The sequence below is a fragment of the Pithys albifrons genome, chromosome 3, assembly GCF_047495875.1.
Source record: "Pithys albifrons albifrons isolate INPA30051 chromosome 3, PitAlb_v1, whole genome shotgun sequence".
Lineage (NCBI taxonomy): Eukaryota > Metazoa > Chordata > Aves > Passeriformes > Thamnophilidae > Pithys > Pithys albifrons.
This window is the reverse complement of record NC_092460.1, coordinates 73,762,293-73,778,463: the sequence shown is the minus strand read 5'-3', so window position 1 is coordinate 73,778,463 and position 16,171 is coordinate 73,762,293. Positions and strand designations below refer to the sequence as shown.

Sequence of the window (16,171 nt, the reverse complement as noted above, 5' to 3'; positions counted from 1 at the left end):
TTATCACCAGCAATCCTGAATCTGCTTCACCATTGCTTCAATAAACCATACTATTCATGAATCTGAATCATGAAAAGTCTTTATTATCACATCTATAGTACTGGATCAATAAACTGCATTATTTGTGCACCTGTCCTTATTTAAGTTTTTCTTTTGAACTTAACCAGACTTACAGTGCTAAATTGGCTGTGATCACAAACGAAGTCCAGTCGCACTCAGTTCCTTTAACCTCTGAGGGCCAAGTGGAAGGCAAGTGTGTGTGTGTGTGAGCAGTATTTTCTGATAAATTCTTATGCCCAAAACAAAGCACCCTAAATCTTTTAATCTTTCTTATCAGAAGCTGTTGAACACATTATTTGATGGAGTTTAGCAGCATCCTTAAAAATGGCAAAACCTTTTCTAACCTTTCAAGTTGCATATATCTTTTATATGTGGCAGTCTGAGAAGAGGCAGCTATTCTCTACTTCTCATTCTGACACCAGATGTGAATGTCATATTTCTTTATATTTTAGTTTTACCTGGTCTTACCTAGGTTCTTACGTGACTACTGCCTGTTGAGTTTGAGTTTATACTATGTTGTTATGTTATTTCTAATGACTGAATTGCATCACGTCTGTATTAAGAGTATATTCCCCAGTTTTAGTGTGTTTAACTTGAGCCTTTTTTTGGATGTGCTCTTATGAAACGATGAACATTTTTTCATTTTTCATGGAGAAAGTAAGCACTTATGATCTTTTTTAAAAATACTTTTATACTTTCACAACATTGCACACTGTATCTTTGTTTATTTTGAAGAGCATAAATTTTGCATTTGTATTTACTTTCATATTTTTTTTTTTTACATTTTGTCATTGGTTGAATAAAATATCATTTCCCCAGGAAGCCTCGTTTTTTTCAAATTAATCACTAAGTGTTTTTTTCTGTCACAGTGCAATTCAAACTGAGATAAACAGCAAGAGCACATAACTCTTTTTTATACTTACGTGCTCTTAGCAGTTGCTCTTTGATGTATTTTTCCCAGTTTGTAAAATCTGTGACACTAATAAAGCATTACACTACATATGACTGTTCTGTGAGCTATGAATCCCACTGAAACAGAAAGATAAAAGCCACAGCTATACCTTTAAACAGGGACATATCTGAATAATTCTAGAAATTACTTTAGGTGTATTTGAGATAGCAACATGATGATTCAATTTATTCTTTGAAATAAAACCACAATCACAAATGCAAGCTACTGTAAATTGTTTCTCAGAATTCTTGGAGCCAGAACTGATGTTTCTTTTTGGCTTTTCTCCCATTCAAGATGAAGAGAGAAAAAAAAAGATAGCATGATTAGGTATTAAATGTTAGTATTGACTTAATGGGAGGTGGAGTTTTCAGAAGGGGTAGAAGAAATGTGTGTTGGTGGGTTGGCAAACACATCCAAAGTGTCACAAGGAGACACTAGGTACCCATGTATGAGTGGCCTGGAATTTCTTTTAGAGTCTGACTCCCAGATAATTTTGCTCTTTCTTTGTTATGTTTACATGGTGTAGGAGAAAAGTCTAGCTATATAACGGTATCTACTGTAAAATTAATGTAGTGTTTTCTTTCCAGTTAACCCAAAGATATTCTTTCCTTAATAGCATAGATTTGTAACCATATTTCGAGTTTCCTATATATAACCTAAAAAACACTTTCAGTATCCAGGAAGTGGCTGATTTGCCCCTCTGTCAAATCTTGCTTCTAAACATAAATAGAGGGGTTTTCTAATAAAGTTCCTACAAGTTTAAATTCAGTCTGTTATAAAGGGTATTTTTAATGACGTTATTAAACTAACCTTATAATGTCCATATATTTATACTGGAATACCTAATTTTCTAATTGAATACATGATTAATTCTAAGCAGTATTAAATAGGAAACTATAATGTAAGCAATGTACTAAAATTAATTAGCTCATAAATAGCATTTGTTTTAAAGTGTTGTTCAGTCATTACTGAGAGGATTGCAAGTCAACAATGTCTCAGAGGAAAGGTCATGTGAGTACTTTATACATGGCCCAAACAGGCAAAATAATCTGCCAATGTCAATATCTGCTCTGATGTCCCATTTTTGCTATTGTCCCACTTTAACTAGGAAACATTATCCAAGGTCAAACCAAAGAAACAGAAGACTACTCATGACCAACAAAAGAAATAAAGTGTGTTAGTATCCAATTGATAAATTCAAATGTGTGCAGGTGTGTTTCTATAGTGGTGTGTTCTCATTGTGAACTTCTGCTGCAAGGGTGGGTTCATTTTGGCTGCAAGTTCATGTTTCCTCCAGGAGTCACTATCAGATCCAGCACTGAGGAACTGAGAGTATGAGGAAATAAAAATACAACATCTTTTTCTTACAAAAAAATTCATACAATATCCAGATATTATTGACATTTTAAATAAAAGTTTATACTTTTTTGAAGTTGAAAATATTTTTCTAACAGAAAATATGCTCATAGAATTGAGAATTTTGAATTCTTCCAGAACTGTATTTTTCATTGCCATGCAAGTCCTTGTAAAATTAAGACATCTTTACATGAATTTTCGTAAATTTTGCTGTTGATGTTTAAATGGTAGTTTAGCAGTTTTTCCAGCTGCTGCTTTGAAGTGCAGAGTAATTCAGGTAAGAGGCACAAGTGCTTTGTTAATAACTGTGAGAGTCAACACTTTTAAACATTGATTTGTGTTTCTTTAGCCAAAGGCTGATTCCAGCATGCACAATATCTGATTCACTGATGTTTCTTACCTGCATATCAGAAATCAGTTTTCATCAGAGCTGATTTAAATTTTTCACTTTTGTAAACCACACACATAGTGAAACCTCAGCTCACAGCCATGATGATGCCATGATTTTTCAGGAACTATTGTCTTACTCTAAACAGTCATATTGATTTCAGAGGCATTTAAGAGGTAGAGAGCATTTATCCTTGATCAAACCAGTAGCTTAAATTTAATTACTGTCTTCCTCCTAAGGATGTGTAACCCAGCACAATGCAAAGTTAAATCCTCCTGGTGGTTTTTTCCTTGTTGCTGTTGTTAAATGTGTTCAATACTGTTAAGCCTTTCTTCTGCATGTTTGATCTATAAACAGATGAATATAAAATGAACTTAATAAATCACTAGTGACAGGTTCAAGAGAACCCTGCAGTTCTTTTTAACTGAATGCTAAATGAATATGGTTAAACACATAAAGGGAATTAGTTAATGAGTGTGTGCTATTGCTCTGAACTGTTTGTAACCTCTGCATTCTTTTGTAAATTTTAATGAAAATCCAGTGCTGGCTTTGTCACATTGAAATGAAAACAATCAAATTGTAATCAGTATAACTTTATCTTGCTGGTGTTTACCTGTTTTGTATATGCTTCATTTTTTCTTAAGAAAAGCTAAATTTGAGTAGTTCTGTATCTCTTTTGAGACAAGCAATTCCTGCTGTTGCAAACAAGTGGAATGGGATTCAGCCCCTTTCAGTTACCTAAAGTTGACTCGCTCTGTGGTATGTCCAAGTTCCCACTTCAGTAAATGGAGATGTAGTCTCAACTCTGTTCCCTCGCCATAGGCCCAGCCTCTGTGTTTGCATAAAACTGTAAGTCTTCTGTAGGTCCTCTCTTTTTTCCACCGGTCCTGTGGAAATATCTCAGGTATCTGAAGGCAATTCATATACCTTTAGATGACAACATTTAGTGTTGAGCAAATGGGCAAACATCCTCACCTGAATTTCACGTCACTCTTAGGAACTCATTCCACCTTCTTGAGGTCAAAGTTAATTTGTGTTGTATTACAGTTAGTTCAGGATTATTTTTCTTTAAGTTGAGGATGAGTTTTATTGTCAGGTTGATCAAGAACAAACCATATAAAATTACACAAAATATTTTGGGGCCAAAATTGCTACTCCAATGAATTGACAGTGGCAGGTAAGGATTGCTCTGCCCAAAGGTCAATTCCTTTTCAAGATTTGTAGTTGTGTCATATTTCAAAGGTTGCAAAAAAAGAATCAGTATTTTTGCAAAGATTTGAAACCTAATTGATCATATTGGGTATCTCAGGAAAGTAAAATGCATTGTTCTGGGTCTCTCCTTTCTGCTTGAGTTTGTCTCCCTGGGGAATAAGTTTTTTCTTAAGTAATGTGTAGTTAAGACAGTAGAGTTTGTGTGTTCGTTAAGATGTGGGGAATTTGTTGTTGCAGACTTGTGTATCTATTTGTACTCTCTTCTAGTTGTTTCTTCCTTTCTGTAAAAATATATGTAGTTTTAGTATAAACGTGGTTTGAAGTGGTTTTTTTTCTTTCCCCTCTCTTTTCCTCCTTTTCCTTGGTGTTAGGAGGGAGGCTTTTCTCTCTGTGCTTGGGGGGGGTTGGCAGTTGCTTATCTCAAACCAAGACATATTGCTCTTCTGCTTTTTTGAGTATGCACAAGTAGGATAGAGGACAGCAAGTAATCTCTTGAGCAGAAAAATGACTCTAAACAACACATTCATCAAACAGGGAGCTTCCCTTCTGCCTCCACAGAGTGTTCTGATGACAGGACACTAAGTGGAAAAGTAAAATTTATCGTTATTAATCACCATGAAATCTTCCTTAAGGTAGAGCTATTCTCATTGAAGTTTCCTATCAGTGCATTAACTTTCTTCTCAAACTTGATTCCTTCCAATTATTAACTCATGATGCTACTGGGTAGTTCCAATGAGGGCTCTTTGCCTGTTAAAAAGTGTTTCAGCACTGGACAGAATCTGTGCAAGTTGCATTCACATTCTTCTCTATTAGCTGCCTCATTCTTTCCTCTCTGTTTGGCTAAAACTCCACTTTAAACAAGTTTCAGATAAACATTTCTTTACAAATATTAAGTCATAACAAACTGTTAAACAGGCAATTTTAGTATTAAACCATGTTATATAGATCCAGAAAGATGCCTCTTTTCCTAAACACTGAAAGCTGACAAAAAAGCTTCTCATACGTAACCTCCCTGCACTGCAGGGAGAGAAAAGGCTTTGTAAACTGAGCAAGAAATATTTTCAATAGAAGCAATAATGAAGAACGGCTTCCTTTGATTGTCCATTTCATATTTGAACTGCAATGTTACATTTTCCTGTGTCAAGTTTCTTATATTCTCCCATTACAGCATTTTAAGCTTTATTCTGTACTCTTTTCTAGGATTGTGCCAGTTTTGCACACACTAATTTGGCCAGTTAATAAGAAGTGCTGATTGCCTGTCTGTCCTCTGCTCTTGTCCTCAGTGTCAACTCTACAAAACACTTCACATCTCAGCAGCTGATATGTCAAACCAAGGACCGTGACCCTGTACAGGCTTTCTGGGGAAATTCAATATTTTACAGACATGCTCCTTTGCCCAACCTGGTAAATGTTCAGTAGCTTTCCAAAATTTTAAGGGGAGAAAAGTATTGAAGGAAATGGATAAGAATATATCTTTATATTCTGTTACATAAAAATTATGGCAGCATAAGTTTTATTTTCTTTGGGTTCTAGAAATCTTTACAAAGTCACTTTTTTTCCCCCTAAAAATGATGTGAAATATAACAGTGGATAACCTTTTACAATCATATTCTATATTGGACTATCTTGTATCTCTAAAGAAATTTATTTTCCTTCATTCACTTTTCTAGAGGCTACAGCATTACACTTAAATTTTTAGATTACATAAAAAAAATGTAAGCATACTAACTAAATTTTATATTGTGTCCAATATTCTTTGACTATGACTCAATTTTTTGGACCTATGTAAAACTGATGCAAAATGCTAGTAAATCAGAATCCTAGTACTGAACGCTAAATTTTCTCTTATTTTTATGCAATTATATAAATGTATCTTTTTTTCTTGAGTCATCTTTGTGGAAAAAAGATATCCTATATATAAATATTTGTCTTGCCACAGTAGTTTGCACTTAGAGGAGAACATGTTAATATGTTCTGAAATGCCTGACCTTGACAGTTATTTCTGAAAGACTCAGTGGTCTACTGGGCCAATTACAATTCCTAAGGATATATTTTAAGGTGCACTGTAGTAAAATTAATATTTTGCAGGGGAAAAGTATGCACATATTTCAAAACACACTTATAATTTCTAGCATACACATCAAGATTAAAAAAACCCATGAAGCTAAAATTATAATATACTCTTTGCACTGAGTCCAAATTCTTTTAAAATGCTTCCCTTGTGGATAATTATTTGAATATACAGCAGACATTAACACAATGTTTATTTTCACTGAAAGCAGAAATGATTCTTTTTAATCAGGAAATTATATATTGTCACTCTGGTATTTCAAAAGAACTTAGGACAGTGGTTACTGTAGATCTGTAAAGTTTTAATATTTGAAACTTACAATTGTTTTTCATGGGTAAGAGAAAATAAATTAACTGTAATTGCAGGACAAAAATAAGAATGTCGTTCATTCAGCACCTTCTTGTCCCTGCAAAGAAAACCAAGAGGATCTCAGCTAGGCATTTCCCAAGTCTTATTTTTAGACAAAGCATAAAGAACTGCATGAATTAAAAAAAAAAAAGCTTTTCAAGGTAATATTTTACAGACAAATAACTTGTGGAATTCACTAAGCTTAAGAGGTATGAACAAGCTAATCATAGTATACATATGCATCTGTGAATTAAAGTTTAGCATGTATTATACTCCTGGAGTTCTTAGGCATTTCTTAAATACCTAACCATGTGATTTTAAAAATATTCATTGATTTGGGAAACATGGTAGCTTTTCTTATGAATTCATGTACTAAAAATCCATAATACAATGTTCTTCTGAAAAATTCATTGAGCTACTAAGCAGGAACACTACTATGTGACTCATGACTAGCCACAACACATAAAAAATTAGCAGTAAATGGCTGACGTAAACAGTTGGCAAGAATTCATATGCTAAAAGGCAGAAGTTGAATATATTCAGTTAAAGTAGACTTTTGCAGTTAGAGCAAAGTACTGTAAGCAAGAAATATGAGGGAAAGCAACATTATGCGAATGGATATAATGTCAATTAACTACCTTTTGGAAGAATTTAAAAATCAAAATTGTAATACTTTCAGCATTCATCAGGTGAGATGTCTGCTGCTGGATAAAGAATTCAGCTTTAATTTCTATCCAACTCTTGATCTAGGGTGAAATTTGAATCAATAAATATTAACAGCAAGATTATTTAAAGAATCCTTAGTTGTTAGAAAAAGTGACTAATCCTCACATTAGCTATAGTTAGGTTCACTAGCAATGTATCTGTAAATTTACTTTTCTTGCTAGTGTCTTTGTTGCAGACATTCAACAAAAATTTGTTTTTTACATAACTAAACAGGGTAAGTAGCTCGTAAATAATTATTCAACCTACTGAACTTGACATAGCTGAAATATACAGTCAGCACAGCAATAATGGGACAATTTTATTGTAAGCTCCAAATCTGTCATTTTATTATGTGTGTAAAGAACCCATAAATGGGAGACATAATAATAATAAAGCTTTTGGTAAATGTGGTTTGGGGAAAGGGAAAATTATTTCTTGTAATGGAAGTTTGTTTGCTCAGAGATTATGTTGAGATTTAAGAACAAAGAGAAAGGTGGCAATTATCTATCTCAACCTTTTTAAGCTTTCCATCACTCTCACATTTCAGGAACTAAATTATCAGTAAATTTAATAAAAGACTTCACATACTTGTTTGAGGAAAAAAGGGGGGAAGTAAAAAATTTTCCTAAATTGCTGTCATCTTCTCTAAAAAAATGAAAATGTTGCATTCCAAGTCCTTCTCCTACCATTTCTTTTAATGTGCCCTAAGCTTAAAAAAAATAGAACAAAAAACCCAGACCCAACATTGCAAACTTTTGCAAATTTCAACAAAACTGAATGGAGGACAGAGAATAGCAGCCCTGACTGATGGAATGGTCAGAGGAAGATTTCATACTCTCATCAGCATACCTGAATCCATACAGAGGATAAATTCTTCAGCAACAGTTAAAATTTCCATCTTCTTAGTTACGAGTGTTTGTCATTCAATCATAAAGCCACAGCAGCACTGGAAATCAAATCAGTTTCCAAAGTGCTGGATTTTCTGGCTTATATCTCTTAGAAAATAAACTTCCTTCCCTTTCCTGAATTAGTAGTTAACTATATGAGATTTGAAACCCAGAAAGGAGAGAACAGTCATGAATCTGTTCTCTTTCTCAGTTTTCCCAGAAGCTGCATGGATTTTAAGCACAACATCTAGACTGCATCTCAAAAAGTCCATGTACTAGTGCATCTATTACCTCTTTTTCTTATATAGATTACTCCTAATGCCTTAAAATTAATTTATTTTCCAAGCTTGAGTTCATCCAAATTCAGCTTTCAAATGTTGGAGTGTCTTAGGTCTTTGCAATATGGAGCACTCCCACTATCTTACCTATTTTACTTGAATGAGCATCTGTAATCTTATTAAATTACCTTTTCACCTTCTCTGCAGATGTGCTAAATTGATTGAATTATTTAAACCTCAAAAAATAAGACTATTTTTCTGATTTCCAGAGCATTTTTGCATCCATTCCTTGAACTATCTTCAGTATTTTCATATTTGCCTGGATGTGGACACTGGAAGTAGGCACATCCTTGCAGAGGTCTATTAAGTCCTGTATACCAAGTTAAAACTATTTCCCTACTTTTACTTGACAGCCTTGTATCACAAGGACAGTGTTAAACCTTCTGCTTCAGTATGAGATTTTAAAGGTCATGTTAAGGAGATTCTGTGATGATTTCCAGTTGTTTTCTGAATAATTTCTTTCTGAAGTAGTCTCCTCTTCTGTAGGTATAGATCTAGTTATTTGTTTCCTTTGGTGAAGTCTGTTAAAATACATTTTGGTAGGTTGTGACAATTTGTTTGAGAGTGATTCAGGTAACTGATCCTTGTCCTTCTCATCAGTTACAATACCACACCTGAATATGTCTAGCATAGGTTTTGTAACACTATAATGTAAAAACATGTAATAAAAATGTTCTATGTGTGGAATTTCAGCAGAGACAGCCTCATTTGCTGATCTCTATACACTTAAAAATACTCATTTAGATCACCCTTTAAACTTGTTTTTTGCCACTTATGTGCTATGCTTATTTTCTACAAGTTTTTAATCAAGACATGGTATGATACTAAACCAAAGATCCACTTTATCAAGGCAGAATTTTTTTTTCAGATTGAGCTACATTCTTTATGATAAATTCATAACTAATACAGGAATTGTTATGAAACTGAATCCAGTGTAAGTTTTTCTACGTTTGATCTACTCCTAGTTACCAGTAGGACTATATACTTTGCATCATATTTCTCTGATATTTCTCTTGATGAAAAAGTAACATAATTTAGCATAATTTAACAGTAAAAAGTGAAAAGAGGTTACTTGTTTTATTGAAAAGACATTCCCTGATACACTATTTGTCTGTGTAATCAAACTTGAAGTGAAGTTATGGTGGATCAAGTCCAGTGCCATCATCATGCAGGCTTCGAAACAAAAGGCCCATAGCAACAAATCTCTAACACGATGTCATGGTTTAAGGTCAGAAGCAAAGTAAGTACCATGCAGCTGCTCTCAACCCTCTCTCTCTTTCCCCTCCCACCCTGCTGGGTGGGGAGAAGAATCGAAATAAAACTTGTATGTTAAGATAAAAACAGTTTAATAATTGAAAATAAAATAAAATACAATAATTACGGTAAATTATAATAATAATGATAATAAAAAGGAAACAAGTGATGCACAATGCAATTTCTCATCACCTGCTGACCAACACCAGACCCACCATCCTGAACCCAGCTCAGCCCCCCTTCTAGGTAACTGCCCCCAGTTTATACACCAAGCATGAGGGTCTGTGGGGTGGAATATCCTTTCGGTCATTCTGGGCCACCTATTCCAGCTGTGCTCCCTACCACTGGCAGGGCATGAGACAAGGGAAAAGATAAACAGTTCCCAGACTTAGGATAAACTTGTCAGCAAAACCCAAAACATCAGTGTGTTACCAACACCATTCTCATTCAAAATCCAAAACACAGCACTGTAATAGCTACAAAGAATAAATTAGCTCTCTCCTAACTAAAACCAGCACAAGGGAAAGCACACCAGAGCAACAGGTAAGTCAGCCTGGCAGTTCAGGAAGTGTATAAATTAGTCCCATGGTAACTCAAAGGCTCTGCAGGACTGTAGGCATAAATGTCTTCTGGATTTTTAGATGCTAAAGTATTTGTGACTAGATATTAAGAACTAGCCCATATCAAGACAGAACAAGATCAGCCTCCTTTTCATAATCTCACACACAAACACCCCCACAGCCTGCTGGAGAGTTTCTGAACAATTCAGTGCAGATAAACACATTTAAATACTGTGGTCATCCCAGGTTTTCAAATGAACACAGCCCATGCTGCCTGAGACTTGTTTGGTGACTGAGTTAGAGGCGTAGGGATCAAATATGTAAGTTCCAGTTACTTGTTCTGTGTCTATTCAGGACATGAGTTTTGAGTATTATATAGCATATAATGAAAAGGCAGAAGGATTTAACTCACTTGAGTAATCCTATTTCCTAACATTCATTATCAGTAACTTCACAGCTGCTGTATGGCTTACTTATTAAAATAAAAATTAGGAGGAGAAATCTGTTGATGTCAGATTTATTCACAGTGGCAAGACTTACCACCTGACATATCTAGGTAATTAGAGAGGAGCTTTAGCAGAAGGTTAGAGCTCAAATATTATACAGAGTTTATTGCTTGTCATGCTGAAATGAGTCTTGGCCAGCATAAGGAATTTTCTCAGTAACATTCTGCACTGACATTATGCAGAGATGTTTAAAGGGTTTCTCTCTTTAGAGTCTTCATTTTTTCTCCAGATAAACATCTTCATTTATTCTGTCTGTCCCTGATACACCAGTTCAGTGATTCATCCTTAACTAGGTAAAAACAGATGAAGGATTAGACAGAAGCACATTTCTTTCAGGGGAAGCATGTAAGTGAGGGCAGGTTTCTGAACAGACATATTTAGCACAGAGATATATTTTGCTAATTTTGAAACTGCATCATTAGTGATGTATTCTTTCTTTCATTATTCTGTTGTTCTTTTTTCTGAGAAAGATTGCTTTTTAAAAAAATTACACACTCCATAGTACGCCTATCTAGTTGTCCTGAAAATAAGAAGAAAGAATCTGAGTTGGTTTGGAAAAGGCTTTCTTGCTGTGTATTTCTCAGTCTTCTGAGAGTGATGTCCTAAAGAATAGAGCTCTTCTAGGTGTGCATTCTTAGATATGCTAAAAAATGGAGGAAGTATAGACAAAACACTCGCAGGAAGGATGGTCTTCAGTCATACTTGAGATGATATCTAAACACAGTCCTATGCCTGGCTTTGTAGAAAGGCTAGTTAGCTTCAAGCGTTTGCCAGTGTTCTTTGCATTAACACACAAACTATTGAACTGGATGTAACAAAGCCCTCCTCATGTCCTGTGCTGCCAAGCTTATCTTTCATTTTTATGTGACAGGCAGATTTCATTCTCTCTCTCTCTATTCAACCATGTCACTTACTGGTGCTTTCAAAATAAAACTTATAGATGACAAAAGAATCATCTGTGATATCAGGTAATCAGAAAAATGGATGATAATGCTTTCATCCTGATTCTCATCTTCCAGAATAGCAAAGCATTTGTCATCAGCAGGATTTAGACATGTTTTCATAAAAAGCATGAAACTTAATCCTCCTTCTCCAGATAAGCATGTACTTCCTGCTGCAAAAGGGAAGAAAATTACAAACTAGGAAAGCATTTTGTTGTTTTCCTGGAGGGAACAGTATAATAGTGGTGAACTTGGAATGGTAATAGAATTTTCCCCAATATATAATTCCTGAATCTCCCCTGTGGTTCTATACAAACATCGTAAATAAGGTTAGTAAACAAAATAAGAAAGCGATAATGAAAAGTGAATTAGCAATCCTTTGGACAGTCAGCTGTATGGGGTTAATGTGCATGCCAGTTTCTGCAGACATTTCTCCTAGTTTATTTGAAAATACTTAGATCCTGTCAGATGCGTGCAGCATAGCATACAACAGAAACCACCAGAGTGCCGTGAGTGTTTTTGGACTGCAGTTCATCACCTCACAGATGACCCACATCAAGCAGTATCTGATAAAGATTGATTGTCTTAAAAGTGTTAATTAAAAGGAAGGAATTTATTTACTTTTAGCCTCTTCGTTGACACTGATGTTTGGCAAAAAGAAATCTGGTCTTTGAATTAGCAAGGTTCAGTGTAGTGGAGTAGGAAAGGTGACAGAGTATTTTTTGAACATTTATTCTTCACAAATAATCATTCCAGTGTATTCTTTTCTCCCTGTCCTTCTTATTGGTGTCTTTTGGGAGTAATACTTTTCTGGTATAAACTTTCTGATCAGGTCAATTTGGGCTTGTTTTCAGGTAGCATAAGTAAAAGTTATATGAAAATGCTCCTTAACATGACATTTTTTCTGATCCAAATAGAAATGTGCACCATCTGTCATAACAGAAAATGAAAAGTTGATGTTGAAGAGATGCTATGGGGTTTTAACTATAAATCTTCAGGACTTTTTAGGGGCATTAAGTACTGTTCATTTAGGAAAATACTTTTAATTCAAAGATAGAAACACTGTTATAGTTCTTAACATGAAGTAAGGGATACAGAAATAAACATTTGAGTGAGAGACAAATGACAGACAAGGTTTCACTCATAATTTCTCTTTCTACCCCCACACAGTAGCTAAGAAACCACACATGATCCCACAAAGTGGACCTACAAAAATAAATATGTTCATACACACATATCTTTCACACATTTAAAGTAGACAACCTCTAAGTAAAAATGAACATTAAGGAGCAGGTTAGTTGCAGAATGGTAAAGGTGAATATATTCAGGTTCAGATACATCCTTTTTATTGGTAGAGGGGTTCAATTTTCAAGGATAATGCAAGTCTACTGCATCACTGAGTCTACATAACTGTCAATGGAGAAATACAAGCTTTTATGAACTTAGAAGATCTAGGTTGAAATCTGAGCTCTGTATTGTCCTCGTTAAGATGTCCAGGTCCGAGAGTTTCCAGACACTGCATAATTAAGTTCTCTCCCCAGAGACAGAAATTAGTTTCTTCCTTCTGGATTTACTGACATTCATAAAAGTAAAGAAGTTACTTCTCACTTCATGATGAACTGTGGTTTAGAGATAATATTTGCTCCTGCAAATGAAACAGAACATTTTCTGTAACAAGAGAGAGAATATTACAAAAGATGATCTACTACACACTAAAACATGAGGACATGATGTAGACTGTAATCTGAGGAGTATTTCTTCACCTCTTAATTAGAGCATGTATTGGAATCAGAGGAGAGGTCAGATGAATCAGAGGGATGTATTGACCATTTCATGTCTCTGCATCTTTTCAGCACAATTTAAATTTTTTTCTTTTTTTTTTTTTCTTTTTTCCTAATTTTAAGTTAGGGATATACAGCCTACAGCACATAAACTTGCACATTACAGTCGAGACCTAACAATGAAAGAGGAGTATAAAAAATGAACAAAAAAATATTGAAAACATGTGCATAATTAGGAATGAAAGACTGACTTTAGGAAAAAACAAAAACTGACATAAGCGAAAAAACCTCAAACCCTAATTAGAAAGTTGTTTTCTGTAAGAAAAAAACCCTTGGAAATAATTCCTGTCATTAACATTTAAATTTAACTTAAATTAAACTTTTACTATAAATTGTCAAGAACAACAATAAAATCCATAATGCAATATGAAGTTCCATAAGCGGTTGCATCATTTTGCAGAAGAACAGGGAAAGAATTCCTTCTAAATGGTCTAGCATAATTGTGACTGGAACAATGAATTTATTTGTAGGCTTCTCACTGACAGAGCAATAAAGTTCACAGAATTTGGTCCCCTGAATTATCAGAATAATCATGAACAAATGGGAAGATTTGTATGTAGATTGCTATAAATACAAAGAACTGAAAACACTTCTTGTACTACATTGTATTTATAGGGCTAGGAAAAAAAGTCTCTGATGTTTCAAGGTATTTCTAGAATATTTCTTTATCACAGAGATCAAGGTGACACCTGTGCTGTTTTACTTCATTTTACCCCTTGGAGGTAAAATATATAAGAATAATTTATGAACCAAACGAACAAAAAGAAAACTTCCTTCAGGACTGCACACAGGGAGGCAAGTAGAAAAAGTATAATAGGATATAATTTAGGATAATCATTGGATTAAGCTATGCACAAAAGTGGTGAAACAATCAAATTAATTTTTGACAGATGTGGAAACACAGGAAGAAGTTTTCATCACCTCTTTGAAAGCTCAGAATTTGAGAGTGTGATTAAAGAAAGTTAAGTACAGATTTAAGACCAGATTATAGTTGTCTGCATTAATAACTTGAGTTTGAATTTTTCCCTCCATCTCCCTAATTTTCCCTCAAGCCATCAATTTAAAGCATACTGGTACCATTAAAAAATAAATAAATTATACCTGTATTTATTTTAATTGTACTATGCATCTCTTGAACCAAAGAAAGTAATTTGTGGAAATTTTTCAAAGGAAAATAGCTATTTAACTTCAAGAAAATGTAGAACACCCTTTAAATTGGGATATAGTTGAATTAAAACCCTTCTAATATTTTTCTAATTTTAGTTTTATTATATATATATATATAATTATAATTCTAAATTGCTGTCTTATGTAGCTATATTTTGATATGTAGATTGAAATTTTTGCCAATTAAATGGTCCTGATAATTAACAAAGATAATGCAGAAATGATTGCTCTAAGTGCACGTGGAAACAAAGTAATTGCCATATGTTGGGGTTTTAAACATTTTTGTTTGAAACAAGCACAAGATTCTGTGTGACTTGCTATAGTAGAGACCTTGTTAAAACTGGCTTGTTAAAATTTAGCATTATAACATCTAACTGTTGGTGATCATCTCCTGAGTGAGAACACAGGTGATGCAATCTAATACTCTGCATTAGATTTTTAAGTTCCCAATAGGGCAGGTAGGGAAAGCTAAGAAACAGAACAGCATGATAAGCAGGAGTCTGCCTGGATCAGAAATCAGTATCTTCAAGTAAGAGAACTCCTCAGTGTTTTCCTCCACAGGTTTCCACTCAGAGGCACATAACCCTCTGACTGTTTAATTTGCAAAACTGATGGAAAGAGAGGCCAAAGAAAAACAGCTGTGAGCATGTTCAAGTGACGGGTTCTTTCTTGCTTTGTCCTAGCACAAGTGCAATGGGACACATGATCTGTTCCAGTATTGTCACACATATACACAAACACACACCTGTGCACACACACATACACCTTGCCTAAAAGGAAACTTCCCTTGAGCATAAAATCAGGAAATACTTCAAAAATGAATAATCATATTTATCTTAGTGTTTCTAGTTTTGTGCATCTTCTTGAATTACAAGTTCATGTTCCAGTTGACCTTTGTGCTTGCCTTTTGTACTGAACAAAAATGTGATAGTGAATGCAAAACTTGTTAATAGCTGACTTAGTACTGTTATCTTCTTCACTTGATTTCACCAGTTTTTATTACCTGTAAAACTGTGCTTTAGTGATGTTTCCACAAGAAATCACACATCCTCTTCAGTCAGCAGTTTTGCAGCAGTGGAAGTCTAAAATACTGGTACACATGTATCACATACTGCAACCTAATAGTCTTACACAAATAACAATCATATGAATTAAACAGTGCAAGAATGAAGTTGAATTGAAAGGCTAGGTGACAGACTCCATCACATACATGTTATCAAAAAATAGTATCCATTTACCTTCTAATTTTTTTTTTTCATTTCATCTTAGTTTGCACTTTGCCATTTGGAATTCCAGACTCAATAAGAGATGGTAAACAATCAGATCATAAAGTAATGCAGTTCAAAAATAAGTATACAAATCTAGAAACAAAGTTAATAGTCAGAGACTAAATGTCAAAATAATTTTCATGGGAATAACATAGTATCTATGCTTTGACATGCTTTTGTACTTTATTAGAATTTATTAACCTACCTAGGAACTGTAAATAGATACAGTACAAATTACCCATTCAGCTTATATACCAGATATACTTCTATATTAATTTTACATATCCCAACTATAAGTGAAACATCATACAGTATAT

General features: G+C 34.3%; 1 long non-coding RNA gene across 1 annotated transcript; it reads right to left on the bottom strand.

The window, feature by feature from the left end:
- Positions 1-12,901: 12,901 nt before the first annotated feature.
- On the bottom strand, positions 12,902-15,918 carry LOC139669497 (uncharacterized). Its single transcript, XR_011697274.1, has 3 exons — positions 15,825-15,918; positions 15,590-15,712; positions 12,902-13,223 (listed from the first exon to the last, which is right to left on the bottom strand). It is a non-coding gene; the product is annotated as an uncharacterized lncRNA (long non-coding RNA).
- Between the last annotated feature and the right edge of the window lie 253 nt (positions 15,919-16,171).